General features: G+C 34.7%; 3 non-coding genes across 3 annotated transcripts; all 3 read left to right on the forward strand.

Moving 5' to 3' along the window:
- Positions 1-233: 233 nt before the first annotated feature.
- Positions 234-307, forward strand: TRNAN-AUU (transfer RNA asparagine (anticodon AUU)). The gene has a single exon. It is a non-coding gene; the product is annotated as a tRNA-Asn (tRNA).
- A 13941-nt stretch (positions 308-14248) lies between these two features.
- Positions 14249-14322, forward strand: TRNAN-AUU (transfer RNA asparagine (anticodon AUU)). Its single transcript has one exon. It is a non-coding gene; the product is annotated as a tRNA-Asn (tRNA).
- A 5771-nt stretch (positions 14323-20093) lies between these two features.
- TRNAN-AUU (transfer RNA asparagine (anticodon AUU)) lies at positions 20094-20167 on the forward strand. The gene has a single exon. It is a non-coding gene; the product is annotated as a tRNA-Asn (tRNA).
- Positions 20168-20951: the final 784 nt, after the last annotated feature.

A 20951-nucleotide genomic window follows, 5' to 3' on the forward strand; every position in this document is an offset into this window, starting at 1 on the left:
CCTCTGGGTTATGGGTCCAGCATGCTTCCATTGCAGTACTCTGCTGCACATGTAAGTGCAAGAGATCCTGAAGCACTCACTCATCATGGGAAAGTACCAATGTGTTTATTCGTTAGTTGATGGAAGAAACATCTTACAAAAACTCTCCAGATTATTGATTTTTTAATGTTTTTCTAGGAAACGTTCTAGATGTATGCTTATTAGCCTTTGTCAGTAGGCACTTTTTGCAAAGTGTCTCTGTGGCGCAATCGGTTAGTGTGTTCGGCTATTAACCGAAAGGTTGGTGGTTCAATCCCACCCAGGGACCTAATTAAACTTGTGATCAGATTTTGGTGATATTTAAGTAGACAAGTCAAAATTTCAAACCCCCTCTTATGGTGTAGGGTACATGGCCTTCTCTGATGTAATCAGAGTTAGATTTGATTCAGTGATTTTATAAAAAACAGCTAGGAAGCACAATTTAGCAGTGGGTTGCAGAGAAAAAAAATATGCTAGCAAAAAAAATCCAATTGAGTGATTAAACAGCTCTTCATTTTCTGGCTTTATTTTTATGCTAACAAATTTGTTCTCTGAAAAGTGTCCACAAAGCCAAGTCTCTGATTAACACCGTTGTAGGGATGGTTTTTCACCTATTACTAAATTAAACTTGCTTCATTGGAAAGGCAGCAAGATGCATCCTCATTTCAATGTCTACTGAAATAATACAGGTTGACACCAGGAAACATTAACGCCACTGCATCCTTGCTGCTTTCTCATGTGGAAGTCTGTTTAATGTGAAAACAAGGTGATATCTAATTATCACACAGGTAAGGAATTAAGAAAATCTTTATTTAAGGGTGAAGATGTTTCTCACAAAATCGTTGCCCCAATGCATCATTGAAATTCAAGCTGGAAAGATGATTTTAATATATCACTTGTACATTTTGTATTGCTCTTCTGGTGACAATGTAGTTTGTTTTTGTCAATTACCATTTTAATAATAGGGTAAAGAAAATGAAGTGGATTTTTGAAAGAAAACAATACTGTCAATATACTATTAAAACAAATTAAAATGGTAAAAGTTATTGTACTTTAAGTAAAAATAAAAGAGACAAAATATCAATCCCAGTTTTGGATTACTTTAATTAACAAAAAAAAAATGCATATAGCAGAGGATAGTTTCAATCTACCTATCTCTGGGTTATGGGCCCAGCATGCTTCCATTGCAGTACTCTGCTGCACATGTAAGTGCAAGAGATCCTGAAGCACTCACTCATCATGGGAAAGTACCAATGTGTTTCTTCATTGGTTGATGGAAGAAACATCTTACAAAAACTCTCCAGATTATTGACTTTTTAAAGTTTTTCTAGGAAACGTTCTTGATGAATGCTTATTAGCCTTTGTCAGTATGTACTTTTTGCAAAGTGTCTCTGTGGTGCAATTGGTTAGTGTGTAAGGCTATTAACCAAAAGGTTGGTGGTTCAATCCCACCCAGGAACGTAATTGACCTTGTGATCAGATTTTGGTGATATTTAAGTAGACAAGTCAAAATTTCAAACCCCCTCTTATTGTGTAGGGTACCTGGCCTTCTCTGATGTAATCAGAGTTAGATTTGATTCAGTGATTTTATAAAAAACAGCTAGGAAGCACAATTTAGCAGTGGGTTGCAGAGAAAAAAAATATGCTGGCAAAAAAAATCCAATTGAGTGATTAAACAGCTCTTCATTTTCTGGCTTTATTTTTATGCTAACAAATTTGTTCTCTGAAAAGTGTCCACAAAGCCAAGTCTCTGATTAACACCTTTGTAGGGATGGTTTTTCACCTATTACTAAATTAAACTTGCTTCATTGGAAAGGCAGCAAGATGCATCCTCATTTCAATGTCTACTGAAATAATACAAGTTGACACCAGGAAACATTAACGCCACTGCATCCTTGCTGCTTTCTCATGTGGAAGTCTGTTTAATGCGAAAACAAGGTGATATCTAATTATCACACAGGTAAGGAATTAAGAAAATCTTTATTTAAGGGTGAAGATGTTTCTCACAAAATCGTTGCCCCAATGCATCATTGAAATTCAAGCTGGAAAGATGATTTTAATATATCACTTGTACATTTTGTATTGCTCTTCTGGTGACAATGTAGTTTGTTTTTGTCAATTACCATTTTAATAATAGGGTAAAGAAAATTAAGTGGATTTTTGAAAGAAAACAATACTGTCAATATACTATTAAAACAAATTAAAATGGTAAAAGTTATTGTACTTTAAGTAAAAATAAAAGAGCCAAAATATGAATCCCAGTTTTGGATTACTTTAATTAACAAAAAAAAAGCATATAGCAGAGGATAGTTTCAATCTGCCTACCTCTGGGTTATGGGCCCAGCATGCTTCCATTGCTGTACTCTGCTGCACATGTAAGTGCAAGAGATCCTGAAGCACTCACTCATCATGGGAAAGTACCAATGTGTTTCTTCGTTGGTTGATGGAAGAAACATCTTACAAAAACTCTCCAGATTATTAACTTTTTAAAGTTTTTCTAGGAAACGTTTTAGATAAATGCTTATTAGCCCTTGTCAGTATATACTTTTGCAATGTGTCTCTGTGGCGCAATCAGTTAGTGTGTACGGCTATTAACCAAAAGGTTGGTGGTTCAATCCCACCCAGGTACGTAATTGACCTTGTTATCAGATTTTGGTGATCTTTAAGTAGACAAGTCAAAATTTCAAACCCCCTGTTATGGTGTAGGGTACCTGGCCTTCTCTGATGTAATCAGAGTTAGATTTGATTCAGTGATTTATAAAAACAGCTAGGAAGCACAATTTAGCAGTGGGTTGTAGAGAAAAAGAAATATGCTGGCAGAAAAATCCAATTGAGTGATTAAACAGCTCTTCATTTTCTGGCTTTATTTTTATGCTAACAAATTTGTTCTCTGAAAAGTGTCCACAAAGCAAAGTCTCTGATTAACACCTTTGTAGGGATGGTTTTTCACCTATTACTAAATTAAACTTGCTTCATTGGAAAGGCAGCAAGATGCATCCTCATTTCAATGTCTACTGAAATAATACAAGTTGACACCAGGAAACATTCACGCCACTGCATCCTTGCTGCTTTCTCATGTGGAAGTCTGTTTAATGTGAAAACAAGGTGATATCTAATTAGCACACAGGTAAGGAATTAAGAAAATCTTTATTTAAGGGTGAAGATGTTTCTCACAAAATCGTTGCCCCAATGCATCATTGAAATTCAAGCTGGAAAGATGATTTTAATATATCACTTGTACATTTTGTATTGCTCTTCTGGTGACAATGTAGTTTGTTTTTGTCAATTACCATTTTAATAATAGGGTAAAGAAAATGAAGTGGATTTTTGAAAGAAAACAATACTGTCAATATACTATTAAAACAAATTAAAATGGTAAGAGTTATTGTACTTTAAGTAAAAATAAAAGAGCCAAAATATCAATCCCAGTTTTGGATTACTTTAATTAACAAAAAAAAAATGCATATAGCAGAGGATAGTTTCAATCTGCCTACCTCTGGGTTATGGGCCCAGCATGCTTCCATTGCTGTACTCTGCTGCACATGTAAGTGCAAGAGATCCTGAAGCACTCACTCATCATGGGAAAGTACCAATGTGTTTCTTCGTTGGTTGATAGAAGAAACATCTTACAAAAACTCTCCAGATTATTGACTTTTTTAAGTTTTTCTAGGAAACGTTTTAGATGAATGCTTATTAGCATTTGTCAGTATGTACTTTTGCAAAGTGTCTCTGTGGCGCAATCAGTTAGTGTGTACGGCTATTAACCAAAAAGTTAGTGGTTCAATCCCACCCAGGGACGCAATTGACCTTGTGATCAGATTTTGGTGATCTTTAAGTAGACAAGTCAAATTTCATACTCCCTGTTATTGTGTAGGGTACCTGGCCTTCTCTGATGTAATCAGAGTTAGATTTGATTCAGTGATTTTATAAAAAAAGCTAGGAAGCACAATTTAGCAGTGGGTTGCAGAGAAAAAAAATATGCTGGCAGAAAAATCCAATTGAGTGATTAAACAGCTCTTTATTTTCTGGCTTTATTTTTATGCTAACAAATTTGTTCTCTGAAAAGTGTCCACAAAGCCAAGTCTCTGATTAACACCTTTGTAAGGATGGTTTTTCACCTATTACTAAATTAAACTTGCTTCATTGGAAAGGCAGCAAGATGCATCCTCATTTCAATGTCTACTGAAATAATACAGGTTGACACCAGGAAACATTAACGCCACTGCATCCTTGCTGCTTTCTCATGTGGAAGTCTGTTTAATGTGAAAACAAGGTGATATCTAATTAGCACACAGGTAAGGAATTAAGAAAATCTTTATTTAAGGGTGAAGATGTTTCTCACAAAATCGTTGCCCCAATGCATCATTGAAATTCAAGCTGGAAAGATGATTTTAATATATCACTTGTACATTTTGTATTGCTCTTCTGGTGACAATGTAGTTTGTTTTTGTCAATTACCATTTTAATAATAGGGTAAAGAAAATTAAGTGGATTTTTGACAGAAAACAATACTGTCAATATACTATTAAAACAAATTAAAATGGTAAAAGTTATTGTACTTTAAGTAAAAATAAAAGAGCCAAAATATCAATCCCAGTTTTGGATTACTTTAATTAAAAAAAAAAAAGCATACAGCAGAGGATAGTTTCAATCTGCCTACCTCTGGGTTATGAGCCCAGCATGCTTCCATTGCTGTACTTTGCTGCACATGTAAGTGCAAGAGATCCTGAAGCACTCACTCATCATGGGAAAGTACCAATGTGTTTCTTCGTTGGTTGATGGAAGAAACATCTTACAAAAACTCTCCAGATTATTGACTTTTTAAAGTTTTTCTAGGAAACGTTTTAGATGAATGCTTATTAGCCTTTGTCAGTATGCACTTTCGCAAAGTGTCTCTGTGGCGCAATCAGTTAGTGTGTACGGCTGTTAACTAAAAGGTTGGTGGTTCAATCCCACCCAGGGATGTAATTGATCTTGTTATCAGATTTTGGTGATCTTTAAGTAGACAAGTCAAAATTTCAAACCCCCTCTTATGGTGTAGGGTACCTGGCCTTCTCTGATGTAATCAGAGTTAGATTTGATTGATTGATTTTATAAAAACAGCGAGGAAGCACAATTTAGCAGTGGTTTGCAGAGAAAAAAAATATGCTGGCAGAAAAATCCAATTGAGTGATTAAACAGCTCTTCATTTTCTGGCTTTATTTTTTGCTAACAAATTTGTTCTCTGAAAAGTGTCCACAAAGCCAAGTCTCTGATTAACACCTTTGTAAGGATGGTTTTTCACCTATTACTAAATTAAACTTGCTTCATTGGAAAGGCAGCAAGATGCATCCTCATTTCAATGTCTACTGAAATAATACAAGTTGACACCAGGAAACATTAACGCCACTGCATCCTTGCTGCTTTCTCATGTGGAAGTCTGTTTAATGCGAAAACAAGGTGATATCTAATTATCACACAGGTAAGGAATTAAGAAAATCTTTATTTAAGGGTGAAGATGTTTCTCACAAAATCGTTGCCCCAATGCATCATTGAAATTCAAGCTGGAAAGATGATTTTAATATATCACTTGTACATTTTGTATTGCTCTTCTGGTGACAATGTAGTTTGTTTTTGTCAATTACCATTTTAATAATAGGGTAAAGAAAATTAAGTGGATTTTTGAAAGAAAACAATACTGTCAATATACTATTAAAACAAATTAAAATGGTAAAAGTTATTGTACTTTAAGTAAAAATAAAAGAGCCAAAATATGAATCCCAGTTTTGGATTACTTTAATTAACAAAAAAAAAGCATATAGCAGAGGATAGTTTCAATCTGCCTACCTCTGGGTTATGGGCCCAGCATGCTTCCATTGCTGTACTCTGCTGCACATGTAAGTGCAAGAGATCCTGAAGCACTCACTCATCATGGGAAAGTACCAATGTGTTTCTTCGTTGGTTGATGGAAGAAACATCTTACAAAAACTCTCCAGATTATTAACTTTTTAAAGTTTTTCTAGGAAACGTTTTAGATGAATGCTTATTAGCCCTTGTCAGTATATACTTTTGCAATGTGTCTCTGTGGCGCAATCAGTTAGTGTGTACGGCTATTAACCAAAAGGTTGGTGGTTCAATCCCACCCAGGTACGTAATTGACCTTGTTATCAGATTTTGGTGATCTTTAAGTAGACAAGTCAAAATTTCAAACCCCCTGTTATGGTGTAGGGTACCTGGCCTTCTCTGATGTAATCAGAGTTAGATTTGATTCAGTGATTTATAAAAACAGCTAGGAAGCACAATTTAGCAGTGGGTTGTAGAGAAAAAGAAATATGCTGGCAGAAAAATCCAATTGAGTGATTAAACAGCTCTTCATTTTCTGGCTTTATTTTTATGCTAACAAATTTGTTCTCTGAAAAGTGTCCACAAAGCAAAGTCTCTGATTAACACCTTTGTAGGGATGGTTTTTCACCTATTACTAAATTAAACTTGCTTCATTGGAAAGGCAGCAAGATGCATCCTCATTTCAATGTCTACTGAAATAATACAAGTTGACACCAGGAAACATTCACGCCACTGCATCCTTGCTGCTTTCTCATGTGGAAGTCTGTTTAATGTGAAAACAAGGTGATATCTAATTAGCACACAGGTAAGGAATTAAGAAAATCTTTATTTAAGGGTGAAGATGTTTCTCACAAAATCGTTGCCCCAATGCATCATTGAAATTCAAGCTGGAAAGATGATTTTAATATATCACTTGTACATTTTGTATTGCTCTTCTGGTGACAATGTAGTTTGTTTTTGTCAATTACCATTTTAATAATAGGGTAAAGAAAATGAAGTGGATTTTTGAAAGAAAACAATACTGTCAATATACTATTAAAACAAATTAAAATGGTAAGAGTTATTGTACTTTAAGTAAAAATAAAAGAGCCAAAATATCAATCCCAGTTTTGGATTACTTTAATTAACAAAAAAAAAATGCATATAGCAGAGGATAGTTTCAATCTGCCTACCTCTGGGTTATGGGCCCAGCATGCTTCCATTGCTGTACTCTGCTGCACATGTAAGTGCAAGAGATCCTGAAGCACTCACTCATCATGGGAAAGTACCAATGTGTTTCTTCGTTGGTTGATAGAAGAAACATCTTACAAAAACTCTCCAGATTATTGACTTTTTTAAGTTTTTCTAGGAAACGTTTTAGATGAATGCTTATTAGCATTTGTCAGTATGTACTTTTGCAAAGTGTCTCTGTGGCGCAATCAGTTAGTGTGTACGGCTATTAACCAAAAGGTTAGTGGTTCAATCCCACCCAGGGACGCAATTGACCTTGTGATCAGATTTTGGTGATCTTTAAGTAGACAAGTCAAATTTCATACTCCCTGTTATTGTGTAGGGTACCTGGCCTTCTCTGATGTAATCAGAGTTAGATTTGATTCAGTGATTTTATAAAAAAAGCTAGGAAGCACAATTTAGCAGTGGGTTGCAGAGAAAAAAAATATGCTGGCAGAAAAATCCAATTGAGTGATTAAACAGCTCTTTATTTTCTGGCTTTATTTTTATGCTAACAAATTTGTTCTCTGAAAAGTGTCCACAAAGCCAAGTCTCTGATTAACACCTTTGTAAGGATGGTTTTTCACCTATTACTAAATTAAACTTGCTTCATTGGAAAGGCAGCAAGATGCATCCTCATTTCAATGTCTACTGAAATAATACAGGTTGACACCAGGAAACATTAACGCCACTGCATCCTTGCTGCTTTCTCATGTGGAAGTCTGTTTAATGTGAAAACAAGGTGATATCTAATTAGCACACAGGTAAGGAATTAAGAAAATCTTTATTTAAGGGTGAAGATGTTTCTCACAAAATCGTTGCCCCAATGCATCATTGAAATTCAAGCTGGAAAGATGATTTTAATATATCACTTGTACATTTTGTATTGCTCTTCTGGTGACAATGTAGTTTGTTTTTGTCAATTACCATTTTAATAATAGGGTAAAGAAAATTAAGTGGATTTTTGACAGAAAACAATACTGTCAATATACTATTAAAACAAATTAAAATGGTAAAAGTTATTGTACTTTAAGTAAAAATAAAAGAGCCAAAATATCAATCCCAGTTTTGGATTACTTTAATTAAAAAAAAAAAAGCATACAGCAGAGGATAGTTTCAATCTGCCTACCTCTGGGTTATGAGCCCAGCATGCTTCCATTGCTGTACTTTGCTGCACATGTAAGTGCAAGAGATCCTGAAGCACTCACTCATCATGGGAAAGTACCAATGTGTTTCTTCGTTGGTTGATGGAAGAAACATTTTACAAAAACTCTCCAGATTATTGACTTTTTAAAGTTTTTCTAGGAAACGTTTTAGATGAATGCTTATTAGCCTTTGTCAGTATGCACTTTCGCAAAGTGTCTCTGTGGTGCAATTGGTTAGTGTGTAAGGCTATTAACCAAAAGGTTGGTGGTTCAATCCCACCCAGGGACGTAATTGACCTTGTGATCAGATTTTGGTGATATTTAAGTAGACAAGTCAAAATTTCAAACCCCCTCTTATTGTGTAGGGTACCTGGCCTTCTCTGATGTTACCAGAGTTAGATTTGATTCAGTGATTTTATAAAAAACAGCTAGGAAGCACAATTTAGCAGTGGGTTGCAGAGAAAAAAAATATGCTGGCAAAAAAATCCAATTGAGTGATTAAACAGCTCTTCATTTTCTGGTTTATTTTTATGCTAACAAATTTGTTCTCTGAAAAGTGTCCACAAAGCCAAGTCTCTGATTAACACCGTTGTAGGGATGGTTTTTCACCTATTACTAAATTAAACTTGCTTCATTGGAAAGGCAGCAAGATGCATCCTCATCTCAATGTCTACTGAAATAATACAGGTTGACACCAGGAAACATTAACGCCACTGCATCCTTGCTGCTTTCTCATGTGGAAGTCTGTTTAATGTGAAAACAAGGTGATATCTAATTAGCACACAGGTAAGGAATTAAGAAAATCTTTATTTAAGGGTGAAGATGTTTCTCACAAAATCGTTGCCCCAATGCATCATTGAAATTCAAGCTGGAAAGATGATTTTAATATATCACTTGTACATTTTGTATTGCTCTTCTGGTGACAATGTAGTTTGTTTTTGTCAATTACCATTTTAATAATAGGGTAAAGAAAATGAAGTGGATTTTTGAAAGAAAACAATACTGTCAATATACTATTAAAACAAATTAAAATGGTAAAAGTTATTGTACTTTAAGTAAAAATAAAAGAGACAAAATATCAATCCCAGTTTTGGATTACTTTAATTAACAAAAAAAAATGCATATAGCAGAGGATAGTTTCAATCTACCTATCTCTGGGTTATGGGCCCAGCATGCTTCCATTGCAGTACTCTGCTGCACATGTAAGTGCAAGAGATCCTGAAGCACTCACTCATCGTGGGAAAGTACCAATGTGTTTCTTCATTGGTTGATGGAAGAAACATCTTACAAAAACTCTCCAGATTATTGACTTTTTAAAGTTTTTCTAGGAAACGTTCTAGATGAATGCTTATTAGCCTTTGTCAGTATGGACTTATGCAAAGTGTCTCTGTGGTGCAATTGGTTAGTGTGTAAGGCTATTAACCAAAAGGTTGGTGGTTCAATCCCACCCAGGGACGTAATTGACCTTGTGATCAGATTTTGGTGATATTTAAGTAGACAAGTCAATATTTCAAACCCCATCTTATTGTGTAGGGTACCTGGCCTTCTCTGATGTTATCAGAGTTAGATTTGATTCAGTGATTTTATAAAAAACAGCTAGGAAGCACAATTTAGCAGTGGGTTGCAGAGAAAAAGAAATATGCTGGCAAAAAAAATCAAATTGCGTGATTAAACAGCTCTTCATTTTCTGGCTTTATTTTTATGCTAACAAATTTGTTCTCTGAAAAGTGTCCACAAAGCCAAGTCTCTGATTAACACCTTTGTAGGGATGGTTTTTCACCTATTACTAAATTAAACTTGCTTCATTGGAAAGGCAGCAAGATGCATCCTCATTTCAATGTCTACTGAAATAATACAGGTTGACACCAGGAAACATTAACGCCACTGCATCCTTGCTGCTTTCTCATGTGGAAGTCTGTTTAATGTGAAAACAAGGTGATATCTAATTAGCACACAGGTAAGGAATTAAGAAAATCTTTATTTAAGGGTGAAGATGTTTCTCACAAAATCGTTGCCCCAATGCATCATTGAAATTCAAGCTGGAAAGATGATTTTAATATATCACTTGTACATTTTGTATTGCTCTTCTGGTGACAATGTAGTTTGTTTTTGTCAATTACCATTTTAATAATAGGGTAAAGAAAATGAAGTGGATTTTTGAAAGAAAACAATACTGTCAATATACTATTAAAACAAATTAAAATGGTAAGAGTTATTGTACTTTAAGTAAAAATAAAAGAGCCAAAATATCAATCCCAGTTTTGGATTACTTTAATTAACAAAAAAAAATGCATATAGCAGAGGATAGTTTCAATCTGCCTACCTCTGGGTTATGAGCCCAGCATGCTTCCATTGCTGTACTTTGCTGCACATGTAAGTGCAAGAGATCCTGAAGCACTCACTCATCATGGGAAAGTACCAATGTGTTTCTTCGTTGGTTGATGGAAGAAACATCTTACAAAAACTCTCCAGATTATTGACTTTTTAAAGTTTTTCTAGGAAATGTTTTAGATGAATGCTTATTAGCCTTTGTCAGTATGCACTTTCGCAAAGTGTCTCTGTGGCGCAATCAGTTAGTGTGTACGGCTGTTAACTAAAAGGTTGGTGGTTCAATCCCACCCAGGGATGTAATTGATCTTGTTATCAGATTTTGGTGATCTTTAAGTAGACAAGTCAAAATTTCAAACCCCCTCTTATGGTGTAGGGTACCTGGCCTTCTCTGATGTAATCAGAGTTAGATTTGATTCATTGATTTTATAAAAACAGCGAGGAAGCACAATTTAGCAGTGGTTTGCAGAGAAAAAAAATATGCTGGCAGAAAAATCCAATTGAGTGATTAAACAGCTCTTCATTTTCTGGCTTTATTTTTTGCTAACAAATTTGTTCTCTGAAAAGTGTCCACAAAGCCAAGTCTCTGATTAACACCTTTGTAAGGATGGTTTTTCACCTATTACTAAATTAAACTTGCTTCATTGGAAAGGCAGCAAGATGCATCCTCATTTCAATGTCTACTGAAATAATACAGGTTGACACCAGGAAACATTAACGCCACTGCATCCTTGCTGCTTTCTCATGTGGAAGTCTGTTTAATGTGAAAACAAGGTGATATCTAATTAGCACACAGGTAAGGAATTAAGAAAATCTTTATTTAAGGGTGAAGATGTTTCTCACAAAATCGTTGCCCCAATGCATCATTGAAATTCAAGCTGGAAAGATGATTTTAATATATCACTTGTACATTTTGTATTGCTCTTCTGGTGACAATGTAGTTTGTTTTTGTCAATTACCATTTTAATAATAGGGTAAAGAAAATTAAGTGGATTTTTGAAAGAAAACAATACTGTCAATATACTATTAAAACAAATTAAAATGGTAAAAGTTATTGTACTTTAAGTAAAAATAAAAGAGCCAAAATATCAATCCCAGTTTTGGATTACTTTAATTAAAAAAAAAAAAGCATACAGCAGAGGATAGTTTCAATCTGCCTACCTCTGGGTTATGAGCCCAGCATGCTTCCATTGCTGTACTTTGCTGCACATGTAAGTGCAAGAGATCCTGAAGCACTCACTCATCATGGGAAAGTACCAATGTGTTTCTTCGTTGGTTGATGGAAGAAACATCTTACAAAAACTCTCCAGATTATTGACTTTTTAAAGTTTTTCTAGGAAACGTTTTAGATGAATGCTTATTAGCCTTTGTCAGTATGCACTTTCGCAAAGTGTCTCTGTGGCGCAATCAGTTAGTGTGTACGGCTGTTAACTAAAAGGTTGGTGGTTCAATCCCACCCAGGGATGTAATTGATCTTGTTATCAGATTTTGGTGATCTTTAAGTAGACAAGTCAAAATTTCAAACCCCCTCTTATGGTGTAGGGTACCTGGCCTTCTCTGATGTAATCAGAGTTAGATTTGATTCATTGATTTTATAAAAACAGCGAGGAAGCACAATTTAGCAGTGGTTTGCAGAGAAAAAAAATATGCTGGCAGAAAAATCCAATTGAGTGATTAAACAGCTCTTCATTTTCTGGCTTTATTTTTTGCTAACAAATTTGTTCTCTGAAAAGTGTCCACAAAGCCAAGTCTCTGATTAACACCTTTGTAAGGATGGTTTTTCACCTATTACTAAATTAAACTTGCTTCATTGGAAAGGCAGCAAGATGCATCCTCATTTCAATGTCTACTGAAATAATACAAGTTGACACCAGGAAACATTAACGCCACTGCATCCTTGCTGCTTTCTCATGTGGAAGTCTGTTTAATGCGAAAACAAGGTGATATCTAATTATCACACAGGTAAGGAATTAAGAAAATCTTTATTTAAGGGTGAAGATGTTTCTCACAAAATCGTTGCCCCAATGCATCATTGAAATTCAAGCTGGAAAGATGATTTTAATATATCACTTGTACATTTTGTATTGCTCTTCTGGTGACAATGTAGTTTGTTTTTGTCAATTACCATTTTAATAATAGGGTAAAGAAAATTAAGTGGATTTTTGAAAGAAAACAATACTGTCAATATACTATTAAAACAAATTAAAATGGTAAAAGTTATTGTACTTTAAGTAAAAATAAAAGAGCCAAAATATGAATCCCAGTTTTGGATTACTTTAATTAACAAAAAAAAAGCATATAGCAGAGGATAGTTTCAATCTGCCTACCTCTGGGTTATGGGCCCAGCATGCTTCCATTGCTGTACTCTGCTGCACATGTAAGTGCAAGAGATCCTGAAGCACTCACTCATCATGGGAAAGTACCAATGTGTTTCTTCGTTGGTTGATGGAAGAAACATCTTACAAAAACTCTCCAGATTATTAACTTTTTAAAGTTTTTCTAGGAAACGTTTTAGATGAATGCTTATTAGCCCTTGTCAGTATATACTTTTGCAATGTGTCTCTGTGGCGCAATCAGTTAGTGTGTACGGCTATTAACCAAAAGGTTGGTGGTTCAATCCCACCCAGGTACGTAATTGACCTTGTTATCAGATTTTGGTGATCTTTAAGTAGACAAGTCAAAATTTCAAACCCCCTGTTATTGTGTAGGGTACCTGGCCTTCTCTGATGTAATCAGAGTTAGATTTGATTCTGTGATTTTATAAAAAACTGCTAGGAAGCACAATTTAGCAGTTGGTTGCAGAGAAAAAAAATATGCTGGCAGAAAAATCAAATTCAGTGATTAAACAGCTCTTCATTTTCTGGCTTTATTTTTATGCTAACAAATTTGTTCTCTGAAAAGTGTCCACAAAGCCAAGTCTCTGATTAACACCTTTGTAGGGATGGTTTTTCACCTATTACTAAATTAAACTTGCTTCATTGGAAAGGCAGCAAGATGCATCCTCATTTCAATGTCTACTGAAATAATACAGGTTGACACCAGGAAACATTAACGCCACTGCATCCTTGCTGCTTTCTCATGTGGAAGTCTGTTTAATGTGAAAACAAGGTGATATCTAATTAGCACACAGGTAAGGAATTACGAAAATCTTTATTTAAGGGTGAAGATGTTTCTCACAAAATTGTTGCCCCAATGCATCATTGAAATTCAAGCTGGAAAGATGATTTTAATATATCACTTGTACATTTTGTATTGCTCTTCTGGTGACAATGTAGTTTTTTTTGTCAATTACCATTTTAATAACAGGGTAAAGAAAATTAAGTGGATTTTTGAAAGAAAACTATACTGTCAATATACTATTAAAACAAATTAAAATGGTAAAAGTTATTGTACTTTAAGTAAAAATAAAAGAGCAAAAATATCAATCCCAGTTTTGATTACTTAAATTAACAAAAAAAATGCATATAGCAAAGGATAGTTTCAATCTGCCTACCTCTGGGTTATGGGTCCAGCATGCTTCCATTGCAGTACTCTGCTGCACATGTAAGTGCAAGAGATCCTGAAGCACTCACTCATCATGGGAAAGTACCAATGTGTTTATTCGTTAGTTGATGGAAGAAACATCTTACAAAAACTCTCCAGATTATTGATTTTTTAATGTTTTTCTAGGAAACGTTCTAGATGTATGCTTATTAGCCTTTGTCAGTAGGCACTTTTTGCAAAGTGTCTCTGTGGCGCAATCGGTTAGTGTGTTCGGCTATTAACCGAAAGGTTGGTGGTTCAATCCCACCCAGGGACCTAATTAAACTTGTGATCAGATTTTGGTGATATTTAAGTAGACAAGTCAAAATTTCAAACCCCCTCTTATGGTGTAGGGTACATGGCCTTCTCTGATGTAATCAGAGTTAGATTTGATTCAGTGATTTTATAAAAAACAGCTAGGAAGCACAATTTAGCAGTGGGTTGCAGAGAAAAAAAATATGCTAGCAAAAAAAATCCAATTGAGTGATTAAACAGCTCTTCATTTTCTGGCTTTATTTTTATGCTAACAAATTTGTTCTCTGAAAAGTGTCCACAAAGCCAAGTCTCTGATTAACACCGTTGTAGGGATGGTTTTTCACCTATTACTAAATTAAACTTGCTTCATTGGAAAGGCAGCAAGATGCATCCTCATTTCAATGTCTACTGAAATAATACAGGTTGACACCAGGAAACATTAACGCCACTGCATCCTTGCTGCTTTCTCATGTGGAAGTCTGTTTAATGTGAAAACAAGGTGATATCTAATTATCACACAGGTAAGGAATTAAGAAAATCTTTATTTAAGGGTGAAGATGTTTCTCACAAAATCGTTGCCCCAATGCATCATTGAAATTCAAGCTGGAAAGATGATTTTAATATATCACTTGTACATTTTGTATTGCTCTTCTGGTGACAATGTAGTTTGTTTTTGTCAATTACCATTTTAATAATAGGGTAAAGAAAATGAAGTGGATTTTTGAAAGAAAACAATACTGTCAATATACTATTAAAACAAATTAAAATGGTAAAAGTTATTGTACTTTAAGTAAAAATAAAAGAGACAAAATATCAATCCCAGTTTTGGATTACTTTAATTAACAAAAAAAAAATGCATATAGCAGAGGATAGTTTCAATCTACCTATCTCTGGGTTATGGGCCCAGCATGCTTCCATTGCAGTACTCTGCTGCACATGTAAGTGCAAGAGATCCTGAAGCACTCACTCATCATGGGAAAGTACCAATGTGTTTCTTCATTGGTTGATGGAAGAAACATCTTACAAAAACTCTCCAGATTATTGACTTTTTAAAGTTTTTCTAGGAAACGTTCTTGATGAATGCTTATTAGCCTTTGTCAGTATGTACTTTTTGCAAAGTGTCTCTGTGGTGCAATTGGTTAGTGTGTAAGGCTATTAACCAAAAGGTTGGTGGTTCAATCCCACCCAGGAACGTAATTGACCTTGTGATCAGATTTTGGTGATATTTAAGTAGACAAGTCAAAATTTCAAACCCCCTCTTATTGTGTAGGGTACCTGGCCTTCTCTGATGTAATCAGAGTTAGATTTGATTCAGTGATTTTATAAAAAACAGCTAGGAAGCACAATTTAGCAGTGGGTTGCAGAGAAAAAAAATATGCTGGCAAAAAAAATCCAATTGAGTGATTAAACAGCTCTTCATTTTCTGGCTTTATTTTTATGCTAACAAATTTGTTCTCTGAAAAGTGTCCACAAAGCCAAGTCTCTGATTAACACCTTTGTAGGGATGGTTTTTCACCTATTACTAAATTAAACTTGCTTCATTGGAAAGGCAGCAAGATGCATCCTCATTTCAATGTCTACTGAAATAATACAAGTTGACACCAGGAAACATTAACGCCACTGCATCCTTGCTGCTTTCTCATGTGGAAGTCTGTTTAATGCGAAAACAAGGTGATATCTAATTAGCACACAGGTAAGGAATTAAGAAAATCTTTATTTAAGGGTGAAGATGTTTCTCACAAAATCGTTGCCCCAATGCATCATTGAAATTCAAGCTGGAAAGATGATTTTAATATATCACTTGTACATTTTGTATTGCTCTTCTGGTGACAATGTAGTTTGTTTTGGTCAATTACCATTTTAATAATAGGGTAAAGAAAATTAAGTGGATTTTTGAAAGAAAACAATACTGTCAATATACTATTAAAACAAATTAAAATGGTAAAAGTTATTGTACTTTAAGTAAAAATAAAAGAGCCAAAATATCAATCCCAGTTTTGGATTACTTTAATTAAAAAAAAAAAGCATACAGCAGAGGATAGTTTCAATCTGCCTACCTCTGGGTTATGAACCCAGCATGCTTCCATTGCTGTACTTTGCTGCACATGTAAGTGCAAGAGATCCTGAAGCACTCACTCATCATGGGAAAGTACCAATGTGTTTCTTCGTTGGTTGATGGAAGAAACATCTTACAAAAACTCTCCAGATTATTGACTTTTTAAAGTTTTTCTAGGAAACGTTTTAGATGAATGCTTATTAGCCTTTGTCAGTATGCACTTTCGCAAAGTGTCTCTGTGGCGCAATCAGTTAGTGTGTACGGCTATTAACTAAAAGGTTGGTGGTTCAATCCCACCCAGGGATGTAATTGATCTTGTTATCAGCTTTTGGTGATCTTTAAGTAGACAAGTCAAAATTTCAAACCCCCTCTTATGGTGTAGGGTACCTGGCCTTCTCTGATGTAATCAGAGTTAGATTTGATTCATTGATTTTATAAAAACAGCGAGGAAGCACAATTTAGCAGTGGTTTGCAGAGAAAAAAAATATGCTGGCAGAAAAATCCAATTGAGTGATTAAACAGCTCTTCATTTTCTGGCTTTATTTTTATGCTAACAAATTTGTTCTCTGAAAAGTGTCCACAAAGCCAAGTCTCTGATTAACACCTTTGTAAGGATGGTTTTTCACCTATTACTAAATTAAACTTGCTTCATTGGAAAGGCAGCAAGATGCATCCTCATTTCAATGTCTACTGAAATAATACAAGTTGACACCAGGAAACATTAACGCCACTGCATCCTTGCTGCTTTCTCATGTGGAAGTCTGTTTAATGCGAAAACAAGGTGATATCTAATTATCACACAGGAAAGGAATTAAGAAAATCTTTATTTAAGGGTGAAGATGTTTCTCACAAAATCGTTGCCCCAATGCATCATTGAAATTCAAGCTGGAAAGATGATTTTAATATATCACTTGTACATTTTGTATTGCTCTTCTGGTGACAATGTAGTTTGTTTTTGTCAATTACCATTTTAATAATAGGGTAAAGAAAATGAAGTGGATTTTTGAAAGAAAACAATACTGTCAATATACTATTAAAACAAATTAAAATGGTAAAAGTTATTGTACTTTAAGTAAAAATAAAAGAGCCAAAATATCAATCCCAGTTTTGGATTACTTTAATTAACAAAAAAAAAGCATATAGCAGAGGATAGTTTCAATCTGCCTACCTCTGGGTTATGGGCCCAGCATGCTTCCATTGCTGTACTCTGCTGCACATGTAAGTGCAAGAGATCCTGAAGCACTCACTCATCATGGGAAAGTACCAATGTGTTTCTTCGTTGGTTGATGGAAGAAACATCTTACAAAAACTCTCCAGATTATTAACTTTTTAAAGTTTTTCTAGGAAACGTTTTAGATGAATGCTTATTAGCCCTTGTCAGTATATACTTCTGCAATGTGTCTCTGTGGCGCAATCAGTTAGTGTGTACGGCTATTAACCAAAAGGTTGGTGGTTCAATCCCACCCAGGTACGTAATTGACCTTGTTATCAGATTTTGGTGATCTTTAAGTAGACAAGTCAAAATTTCAAACCCCCTGTTATGGTGTAGGGTACCTGGCCTTCTCTGATGTAATCAGAGTTAGATTTGATTCAGTGATTTATAAAAACATCTAGGAAGCACAATTTAGCAGTGGGTTGTAGAGAAAAAGAAATATGCTGGCAGAAAAATCCAATTGAGTGATTAAACAGCTCTTCATTTTCTGGCTTTATTTTTATGCTAACAAATTTGTTCTCTGAAAAGTGTCCACAAAGCAAAGTCTCTGATTAACACCTTTGTAGGGATGGTTTTTCACCTATTACTAAATTAAACTTGCTTCATTGGAAAGGCAGCAAGATGCATCCTCATTTCAATGTCTACTGAAATAATACAAGTTGACACCAGGAAACATTAACGCCACTGCATCCTTGCTGCTTTCTCATGTGGAAGTCTGTTTAATGTGAAAACAAGGTGATATCTAATTAGCACACAGGTAAGGAATTAAGAAAATCTTTATTTAAGGGTGAAGATGTTTCTCACAAAATCGTTGCCCCAATGCATCATTGAAATTCAAGCTGGAAAGATGATTTTAATATATCACTTGTACATTTTGTATTGCTCTTCTGGTGACAATGTAGTTTGTTTTTGTCAATTACCATTTTAATAATAGGGTAAAGAAAATGAAGTGGATTTTTGAAAGAAAACAAAACTGTCAATATACTATTAAAACAAATTAAAATGGTAAAAGTTATTGTACTTTAAGTAAAAATAAAAGAGCCAAAATATCAATCCCAGTTTTGGAATACTTTAATTAACAAACAAAAAAATGCATATAGCAGAGGATAGTTTCAATCTGCCTACCTCTGGGTTATGGGCCCAGCATGCTTCCATTGCTGTACTCTGCTGCACATGTAAGTGCAAGAGATCCTGAAGCACTCACTCATCATGGGAAAGTACCAATGTGTTTCTTCGTTGGTTGATAGAAGAAACATCTTACAAAAACTCTCCAGATTATTGACTTTATTAAGTTTTTCTAGGAAACGTTTTAGATGAATGCTTATTATCCTTTGTCAGTATGTACTTTTGCAAAGTGTCTCTGTGGCGCAATCAGTTAGTGTGTATGGCTATTAACCAAAAGGTTGGTGGTTCAATCCCACCCAGGGACGTAATTGACCTTGTTATCAGATTTTGGTGATATTTAAGTAGACAAGTCAAAATTTCAAACCCCCTCTTATTGTGTAGGGTACCTGGCCTTCTCTGATGTAATCAGAGTTAGATTTGATTCAGTGATTTTATAAAAACATCTAGGAAGCACAATTTAGCAGTGGGTTGCAGAGAAAAAGAAATATGCTTGCAAAAAAATCAAATTGCTTGATTTAACAGCTCTTAATTTTCTTGCTTTATTTTTATGCTAACAAATTTGTTCTCTGAAAAGTGTCCACAAAGCCAAGTCTCTGATTAACACCTTTGTAGGGATGGTTTTTCACCTATTACTAAATTAAACTTGCTTCATTGGAAAGGCAGCAAGATGCATCCTCATTTCAATGTCTACTGAAATAATACAGGTTGACACCAGGAAACATTAACGCCACTGCATCCTTGCTGCTTTCTCATGTGGAAGTCTGTTTAATGTGAAAACAAGGTGATATCTAATTAGCACACAGGTAAGGAATTACGAAAATCTTTATTTAAGGGTGAAGATGTTTCTCACAAAATTGTTGCCCCAATGCATCATTGAAATTCAAGCTGGAAAGATGATTTTAATATATCACTTGTACATTTTGTATTGCTCTTCTGGTGACAATGTAGTTTTTTTTGTCAATTACCATTTTAATAACAGGGTAAAGAAAATTAAGTGGATTTTTGAAAGAAAACTATACTGTCAATATACTATTAAAACAAATTAAAATGGTAAAAGTTATTGTACTTTAAGTAAAAATAAAAGAGCAAAAATATCAATCCCAGTTTTGATTACTTAAATTAACAAAAAAAATGCATATAGCAAAGGATAGTTTCAATCTGCCTACCTCTGGGTTATGGGTCCAGCATGCTTCCATTGCAGTACTCTGCTGCACATGTAAGTGCAAGAGATCCTGAAGCACTCACTCATCATGGGAAAGTACCAATGTGTTTATTCGTTAGTTGATGGAAGAAACATCTTACAAAAACTCTCCAGATTATTGACTTTTTTAATGTTTTTCTAGGAAACGTTCTAGATGTATGCTTATTAGCCTTTGTCAGTAGGCACTTTTTGCAAAGTGTCTCTGTGGCGCAATCGGTTAGTGTGTTCGGCTATTAACCGAAAGGTTGGTGGTTCAATCCCACCCAGGGACCTAATTAAACTTCTGATCAGATTTTGGTGATATTTAAGTAGACAAGTCAAAATTTCAAACCCCCTCTTATGGTGTAGGGTACATGGCCTTCTCTGATGTAATCAGAGTTAGATTTGATTCAGTGATTTTATAAAAAACAGCTAGGAAGCACAATTTAGCAGTGGGTTGCAGAGAAAAAAAATATGCTGGCAAAAAAAATCCAACTGAGTGATTAAACAGCTCTTCATTTTCTGGCTTTATTTTTATGCTAACAAATTTGTTCTCTGAAAAGTGTCCACAAAGCCAAGTCTCTGATTAACACCGTTGTAGGGATGGTTTTTCACCTATTACTAAATTAAACTTGCTTCATTGGAAAGGCAGCAAGATGCATCCTCATTTCAATGTCTACTGAAATAATACAGGTTGACACCAGGAAACATTAACGCCACTGCATCCTTGCTGCTTTCTCATGTGGAAGTCTGTTTAATGTGAAAACAAGGTGATATCTAATTATCACACAGGTAAGGAATTAAGAAAATCTTTATTTAAGGGTGAAGATGTTTCTCCCAAAATCGTTGCCCCAATGCATCATTGAAATTCAAGCTGGAAAGATGATTTTAATATATCACTTGTACATTTTGTATTGCTCTTCTGGTGACAATGTAGTTTGTTTTTGTCAATTACCATTTTAATAATAGGGTAAAGAAAATGAAGTGGATTTTTGAAAGAAAACAATACTGTCAATATACTATTAAAACAAATTAAAATGGTAAAAGTTATTGTACTTTTAGTAAAAATAAAAGAGA

Source organism: Pseudophryne corroboree, unplaced genomic scaffold (genome assembly GCF_028390025.1).
Source record: "Pseudophryne corroboree isolate aPseCor3 unplaced genomic scaffold, aPseCor3.hap2 scaffold_863, whole genome shotgun sequence".
Taxonomy (NCBI): Eukaryota; Metazoa; Chordata; class Amphibia; order Anura; family Myobatrachidae; genus Pseudophryne; species Pseudophryne corroboree.